Source organism: Bison bison, unplaced genomic scaffold (assembly GCF_000754665.1).
Source record: "Bison bison bison isolate TAMUID 2011002044 unplaced genomic scaffold, Bison_UMD1.0 scf7180017864303, whole genome shotgun sequence".
Taxonomy (NCBI): Eukaryota; Metazoa; Chordata; class Mammalia; order Artiodactyla; family Bovidae; genus Bison; species Bison bison.
The window spans coordinates 2,063,062-2,071,963 of record NW_011494875.1 but is presented as its reverse complement, the minus strand read 5'-3'; the positions used below and the strand labels follow the sequence as shown (position 1 = coordinate 2,071,963).

Here is an 8,902-nt window from a genome sequence, read left to right as displayed (position 1 = left end):
AGTCTTCTCCAACACCACAGTTCAAAAGCATCAATTCTTCAGCACTCAGCTTTCACTCTCCAACTCTCACATCCACACATGACTACTGGAAAACCCATAGCCTTGACTAGACGGACCTTTGTTGACAAAGTAATGTCTCTGCTTTTTAATATGCTGTCTAGATTGGTCATAACTTTCCTTCCAAGGAGTAAGCGTCTTTTAATTTCATGGTTGCAATCATCATCTGCAGTGATTTTCAAATTAAGTAGTGCTATATTTGTATATTAGAAGTATGAGTTCTGTTAAATCTGCTTTAGCTTCTGGCCTCATCTTTAGGCTCGTCTCTCTTCCATCTCTGCACTTTACCCCAGACAGCAAGTTGCTCCTCACTCTTTCTCCTCAGGGTTTTTGCCTGAGGATATTATTTTATTCTGTTGCACTCTGAGTCTCCAGGTTGACTTTGCTCATGTGTCCATACTTTGGGTTTCAGTCCGAGTTACTTTTCCAGGAAGAGTTCCTGACCCAACAAATCTATGTTAGAAGTCCTTCCCATGGTATTTACAGCACCATGCTGCTAAGTCGCTTCAGTCGTGTCCGACTCTGTGCGACCCCATAGATGGCAGCCCACCAGGCTCCCCTGTCCCTGGGATTCTCCAGGCAATAACACTGGAGTGGGTTGCCATTTCCTTCTCCAATGCATGAAAGTGAAAAGTGAAAGTGAAGTCATTCAGTCGTGTCCGACCCTCAGCGACCCCATGGACTGCAGCCTTCCAGGCTCCTCCATCCATGGGATTTTCCAGGCAAGAGTACTGGAGTGGGGTGCCATTGCCTTCTCCATTACAGCACCATAGAGACAAGTATAAAATGACAATCAATGGAGTAAGGCGAAGATACTAATAACAAGTATCATTCATTCAGGCTAGGACTCATGACACACTTGTCTTTATTGTTTTATGGCAGCCGTATCTACTCTGAATTTAATTGCACTGTGGTGAAGCATGTTTTCTGCATCAAATCAATCCTCTAAGGTTCTTAAAATTTCTTTTGTGATTTAGTAAACAACCAATATTTGTATATGTTGTGTGTGGGCTGAAGAGGAATTCGCATAGATCTATTGGATCAATTAAATCAAGCCTGTCAATCATATTGCTTGAATCATCTCTATCTTTACTCACGCTGGATTCTCTATCATCTGATGGAGGCTTAATCAGCTCTCTCACAATGATTCAGGTTTATCACCCCAAAACTCAAAGACTTTCCCTCAGAACAATTTGATTCATTTTGAAGGGGCCAAATATTACTTAGATTGCAAAAGTAAAATTGGGCAATCCACATGAACATAAAATAAAGTGTGAATTCAAGATAATAATTCTCTTTTTTGACTCACACCTTGGTGTAATCCCCTCAAGGATGGGTGAGGCCAGGGACTTGCTTCTAATCAACATAACATGGCAAAGATGTGCTGCAAGATGAGATGCTGCTCGCATGACCATGTGATCATATATGGCAGAGGTGACAGACTGGTTCTCCTGTGGTTATGTGAGGTTTGTATGACTCCTGCCTTGATAGCAGACTTGCTTTAGAGTCTTGCTGACTTTGAAGAAGCAAGCTGCCATGAGTCCTAGAGCAACAAAGAACTTATTTCTGCCAAAAAATGAGTGAACTTGGGAGCAGACCTTTCTCCACTGGAGCTGTCAGATGTAAACCCACCCACCTGTCAGCTTGACTGCAGCCTTGGGGAGGGCCCAGCTAAGGCGTGCATGGACTCTTAATGCATAAAAACTGTGAGACAACGTGTGTTGCTTAAAGTTGCTAATGTTGTGGTCATTTGTTTTGCAGCATAGAAAACAAATACTATCTAGGAAACATTTACCACTGAGAATATATTGAGGATTAGAAACAGATAGACGGCCAGCCCAAGAAAATCTAAATATCATAACTATGTTTCCTGGGAGCTTCCAGGTGGCTCAGTGGTAAAGAATACACCTGCTAATGCGAGGAGACATGGGTTCGATCCCTGGGTGGGGAAGATCCCCTGGAGGAGGAAATGCCAACCCACTCCAGTATTCTTGCCTGGGAAATCCCATGGACAGAGGAGCCTGGCAGGCTACAGTTTGTGGGTTCACAAAGAGTCAGACATGACTCAGTGACAGAGCACACACTACGTTTCCTAGGCTCTTTATTTTTTCTTCTCTTGTCCTATAAACATATTTAAGTGAACGAAGATTTCTGAATATGTGTGCTTTGTATGGCATTTTTGTAATGGAATACACACACACAAAGAAACATCCTAAATGCCCCCAAGAAAGGTGGACTAGTTAAATATATCTGGGTGTGTCCAAATAATGGAACAGCATTTAAAATATTCATACATATCAACATAGATGGATAGCCAAGAGATTCTACTAAATTAGAAATTATTGATATATGATAAAAAGTACAATCCAATTTGAGCTAAAAAAAAGAAAAGATACACTGTAAGTGAGATAACACCTGCTTGCTGCAAATAGGAAGAAGATAGAGAAGATAAACGTCATACGTTTAAATTCATAAGGCCATTCTAATGCTAGTAGTGAATCTAAAAAAGGTTTCATTTTCTTATAGTAGGTAAATGTTCTGTGCATAGAAATTACTTCAATTCCTAGGATTATCTAAATTAGCTTGTTCTTCCTAAAATAATGAAAAAACTTCTTAAATACTGGTGCTGATTTTTAAATTGGTGAAGAGCCGTCAATTTGTGGCAATGAGATCCCATGGGGACAAGACCATGTTTGATATCTGCTGCAATTCCTGTTTTTTCCGCCGGCCAGATCCAATGAACAAATATTTGTGGCATGCAAATCACCCAGGGTTTGCCTGAAGCACTCTGTACACGCCCAGCTGTGCAGTCATCAGCCTGACACCTTAGAACATAGATGCTGCTGGCTTTTATCATCTTGGCATGAATCCAAGGCTCATTCTCCAATGGAATAGACAAGAGATAAATCATCTTACTGACTCAACCTCGCCATCACCAGACTCCTTTGTTGTGAACACTTAGCACACAATGAACACAAACTGATCAGTAGCATGAGTCACAGCTGGCCCTGAGACCTCAGTGTAAAAATCAGACCAGCTTTTCTTCAATAGCCTCTAAGTATATAAATATCAGCTTCAAATATTTAAGATACTACATACCAAAAACGAAAAGTGCAAATTTCATTTGCAGCAAAACTACTCTCTCACTGAATGATCAGGACTCAGTGTTCCCATTCTGGCAAGATCAGACAGCAGGAAAATATATTTGTTTAATTACAGTCTTTGAAGAGAATAGCACATTCTTAGGCTACAACTTTCTGGAAGAGAGTTTAGGATATATGATACATCAGAACCTTCCCTGAAAATGATTTTAATTCAATAATAGGCAGCAACTTTCCACAACTTTCTATGTGTCCTCCACTATATTAAGACCTTCCTTGAAAAGGGTTGCAATTCAATAATTATATTGTTATCGTTAGGCTATCTGCAATGAAAAAAAGAAATACTTTCCCTAAAATTACCACACAGAATAAGGTAAAAATGGGACTTGGAACCTAAAATTTTCTAGGTCATTTTCTATATGACATTATTTTACTCTCCCAGTAAAGACTCATTAGCATTAGTCGCTCGGTCGTAGCCGACTCTTTGTAACTTCATGGACTGTAGCCCGCCAGGGCCTCTGTCCATGGGGGTTCTTTAGGCAAGAACACTAGAGTGGGTTGTCATTTCCTTCTCCAGGGGTTCTTCCCGACCCAGAGATTGCACCCGGGTCTCCCGCATTGCAGGCAGATGCTTTACCCTCTGAGCCACCAGGGAAGCCCCAAGTGTGGTACCATTTCCTTCTCCAGAGGATCTTCCCAACCCAGGGATCAAACCCAGGTCTCCTGCATTGCAAACAGATTCTTTACCGTCTGAGCCACCAGGCAGCCCACTGCCAGAAAGACCCATTTGAGTACAGTAAAAATGAGGTCTGTAGACACATTTGCATTTTATTGTTTTCTAAAAATAGAATGAATGTAATTTTCAGAGTCATTTCATGACACCACCTTGATATGTAAAATATTTGCTTCTAAACCAAGACTGTTTCTACTTCAATCTTTTTTTTTTTCATTAAATGAGTGATTTATTATTTTTCTAGAGAGAATCTTTTACTTCTGGGTCAGTCTACACAGAGAGCATCCAGCATCACTCTGGTGACTAGGAGCCACCTCTCTAATTCACATAAATCTTCTTGTTCAGGTGCTAAGTCGTATCCAACTCTTTGTGATCCCTGTGAACTGCAGCACACCAGGCTCCTCTGTCCTCCACTATCTCCTAGAGTTTGCTCAAATTCATGTCCATTGAGTCAGTGTTGCTATCTAACCATATCATCCTCTGCTGCCCTCTTCTCCTTTTGCCTTCAATCTTTCCCAGCATCAGGGTCTTTTCCAATGAGTTGGTTTTTTGCATCAGGTGGCCAAATAAACTTCTACTACAATCTTAAACCTATATTTTACAAATTCATTTAAAAAAAGAACAACTGGACATTCGTATGCAAAAAAAAAAAAAAGTTCATCTAGACATAGATCTTAGAGCCCTCATAAAAATTAACTCAAAATGGATCCTGGATCTAAATGTAAAACACAAAACTATAAAGCTCCTAAAGATAACAAAGGAGAGACATCTATATGACCTTGAGTAAGGCGATGATTTTTTAGATATAGCAAAGATAAGATCCACAAAAGGCAGTCGATAAGACTTCACTAAAATTAAAACCATTTTTTAAGAGAATGTCAAGAGAATGAGAATTCAAGCCTCAGCCTGGAAAACATTTGCAAAAGACACATCTGATAAAGGACTGTTATTTAAAATAAATAAAGAACTAAAAACTCAAAAATAAAATAACCAAATTTTTAAATGGCAAAAGATCTGAACAGACACCTCTCCAGAGAAAATATATAGATGGCCAGTAAGCATATGAAAAGATGCCCAACATCATATGTCATTCAGGAGATGCAAATTAAAGCAAGAATAAGATACCCTGATGCTGGGAAAGACTGAGGGCAGGAGGAGAAGGACGACAGAGGATGAGATGGTTGGATGGCATCACTGACACAATGAACATGAGTTTGAGCAAACTCCAGGAGATGGTGAAGGACATGGAAGCCTGGCATGTTGCAGCCCAAAGGGTCGCAAAGATTCAGACATAACTTAGCTACTGAACAGCAACGACACACATCTATTAGAACGGCCACCATGCCAAAGGCTGATAAAGATGAGGAATAACAGGAACTCACATTCATTGCTGGTGGGAATACAAAGTGGTATCGCCATTTTGGAAGACAGTGTGGAAATTTCATATCAAAACAAACATACTCGTACTATATGATCCAGCAATCATGCTTCCAGGTATTTCCCTAAATGAACTGAAAACTTACATCCATACAAAACTCTGTACCTGGGTAGTTTACAGCAGCTTCATTCATAATTGCCAAAACTCGGAAGCAACCTATCCCTTCAGTAGGTGAAGGATAAATAAACTGTGGTACATCCAGACAATGGAATATTATTCAGTGCTAAAAATAAATAAGAAATAAGCTATCAAGCCATGAGAAGACATGAAGGAAACAAAGGTTAAAAAAGTTAATTTGAAAAGTAGTAGTTTGTATGATTCAAACTACAGGACATTATGGAAAGTGTAAAACTATGGAGACAGTAAAAAGATTAGTGGTTGCCAGGGGCTATAGAGGGGTGGGAAGGACTGCTACACAGAGTGTAGAGGATTTTCAGGGCAGTGAAATTATTCTGTGTACTACTACTACACTTTTGTCAAAACCCACAGAACGTTCAACATCAAAAGTGGTTTTTGAGCAGAAAGAAAGGCCTGAAGCGCAAAGCCACAACTGCAGAAACTCAAGAGACTGCAGTGGCAGAGGATGGGATGACGGAAAGTAGGGTCCAACCACTGAAGACGGTTGCCTTTCCTCCAGGCTTCAGCATTTCAGAAATTAAGAACAAACAATGGTGACACTTAACGTTTGGTAGAAATAGCAGCAGCGGAAGAAAAAGTTGGCAGTTAAGAAAAACTCAGAGAGAGGCTCTCAGTAATAAGCCCGTACCCAAGACCATGGACAACCAGTGAAATGTATGATGAAAATGTCATATATATCCTAATGATGAAGAGGTTGTTTATGACGAAGCTACAGACGAATTTGCTTCTTACTTCAATAGACAAACTTCTCCCAAGATTCTCATCACTACATCAGGTTGATCTCATGGGAGAACAGTACAACTCTATGACCATTTCTCTGCAGTTATACCAAACTCACATGCTTATTACAGAAGAGCACTGGCTCTGAAAAAATTATTTCACAGTGCCATCTCAAGAGATTTCACAGACCTGATTGTTATTAATAAAGATCATAAAATACCAAATGGATTAATTCTGAGTCAGCTGCAAAACGGCTCAGTTGCTCAGTTTAAGCAGTGTTCATCTGCATAAAGAAATTAAACAGAGTGGAGCCGCTCAGTCGTGTCTGACTCTTTTCGACCCCATGGACTATTGCCTATCAGACTCCTCTGTCCATGGGATTTTCCAGGCAAGGGTGCTGGAGTGGGTTGCCATTTCCTTCTCCAGGGGATGTTCCCAACCCAGGGATTGAACCCAGGTCTCCCACACTATAGGCAGACTCTTTACCGTCTGAGCCACCAGGGAAGTTAAAGAAATTAAGAGAAGAGGCAAAGACCCAACAGTACACACACCTGAAATAATTTTGAGCAATTTTAGCAACACAGCTGGGTCATTCTATTGGATAGATGTTTGTATCTCTCTTTCCCCTTAATCCTCAATTTATTGGAAGGCAGGTTGCTACACTCCACAATCAACAGGATTATGTATTCTTCAGATGTCACAGATTCATATTCAAGAGAGAAAGGAAAGTGGGAATTCAGGAACTTGCACCACATTTTACCTTAAAATTAGGATCTCTTCAGAAAGGAACCTTTGATTCTACATATGGAGAATATGAATGGGTCCATAAGCCCTGGGAAATGGGTAGAAGTAGAAGAAAATTCCATTTATAAAGGACTGAGGGCGTACTACAGGACTGTGAGGAATAGGCCTATCTTGAATTTATGAAACAAGACCCTTTTCAAAATGGCAACTCCTGATTTCATGAAACTTCTTTCATGTATAAAGAAAGCTGAGTGCCGATGAATTGATGCTTTTGAACTGTGGTGTTGGAGAAGACTCTTGAGGGTCCCTTGGACTGCAAGGAGATCCCAGTCCATTCTAAAAGAAATCACTCCTGCATATTCATTGGAAGGACTGATGCTAAAGCTGAAACTCCAATACTTTGGCCATCTGATGCAAAGAACTGACTCATTTGAAAAGACCCTGATGCTGGGAAAGATTGAAGGCTGGAGGAGAAGGGGATGACAGAGGATGAGATGGTTGGATGGCATCACCGACTCAATGGACATGAGTGAGTAAACTCCGGGAATTGCTGATGGACAGGGAGACTTGGTGTGGGGCAGTCCATAGGGTTGCAAAGAGTCGGACACAACTGAGTGACTGAACTGAACTGAACTTTCATGTCTGTACAAAGTATGAAGTGCCACAAATTACCACTATTTATGCAGCAAATAAAAAATCATGTTGGTAAGAAAAAAGGTGATTTCTAATGTAGACCATGACAGACTTTGGATGACAATGATACGTTAATTTAGGTCCACCCATTGTAACAAATGTACCACTCTGGTGGGGGGTGTGGATAATAGGGAGAGTTGTACATGTGTGGAAACAAGAATAAATGGGAACTCCCCGTATTATCTGCTCAGTTTTCCTGTGAACCTAAAAATCACTCTAAAAAAAGAAAATGTATTAGTTAAAAAGTCAAGCATTCAAAATTGCATTTGCCAATTTTAGGAAATACCAGTTTAAGGTATTTTAGTAAGTTGGGGAGCTCTAAATAGGATAATTAAATTGTGTTACAATGTTGTGTTGGTTTCTGCCTTACAACAACCTGAATCAGCCATAGGTACACATGTAACCCTTCCCTCTTGAGCCTCCCTCCCACCTCCCACCCCATCCCACCCCTCTAGGTGGTCACAGAGTACAAGGCTGAGCTGCCTGCTTCAAACAGCAAGTTCCCACTAGCCATCTATTTTCCATTTGGTAATGTACATGCTTCAGTGCTACCCTCTCAATTCATCTCACCCTCTCTTTCCACTGCTGTGTCCACATCCTGTTCTCTATGTCTGCACTCTCTATTCCTGCCTTGCAAGTAGGTTCATTAGTAGCATTTTTCTGGATTCCAAATATATGCATTAAGATACTATACTTGTTTTTCTTTTTCTGACTTACTTTACTCTGTATAACAGGCTCTAGATTCATCCATTTCACTAGAACTGACTCAAATTTATTCCTTTTTATGGCTGAGTAAACTAAAAAGCCTCTTGATGAAAGTGAAAGTGGAGAGTGAAAAAGTTGGCTTAACGTTCAACATTCAGAAAACGAAGATCATGGCATCCGGTCCCATCACTTCATGGGAAATAGATGGGGAAACAGTGGAAACAGTGTGTCAGATTTTATTTTGGGGGCTCCAAAATCACTGTAGATGGTGATTGCAGCCATGAAATTAAAAGACACTTACTCCTTGGAAGGAAAGTTATGACCAACCTAGATAGCATGTTCAAAAGCAGTTACTTTGCCAACAAGGTACATCTAGTCAAGGCTATGGTTTTTCCTTTGGTCATGTATGGATGTGAGAGTTGGACTGTGAAGAAGGCTGAGCGCCGAAGAATTGATGCTTTTGAACTGTGGTGTTGGAGAAGACTCTTGAGAGTCCCTTGGACTGCAAGGAGATCCAACCAGTTCATTCTGAAGGAGATCAGCCCTGGGATTTCTTTGGAAGGAATGATGCTA

General features: G+C 40.5%; 1 pseudogene; it reads left to right on the top strand.

Moving 5' to 3' along the window:
• Window positions 1-5,682: 5,682 nt before the first annotated feature.
• On the top strand, window positions 5,683-6,519 carry LOC104997043 (annotated as a pseudogene).
• The last annotated feature ends 2,383 nt before the right edge of the window (window positions 6,520-8,902 follow it).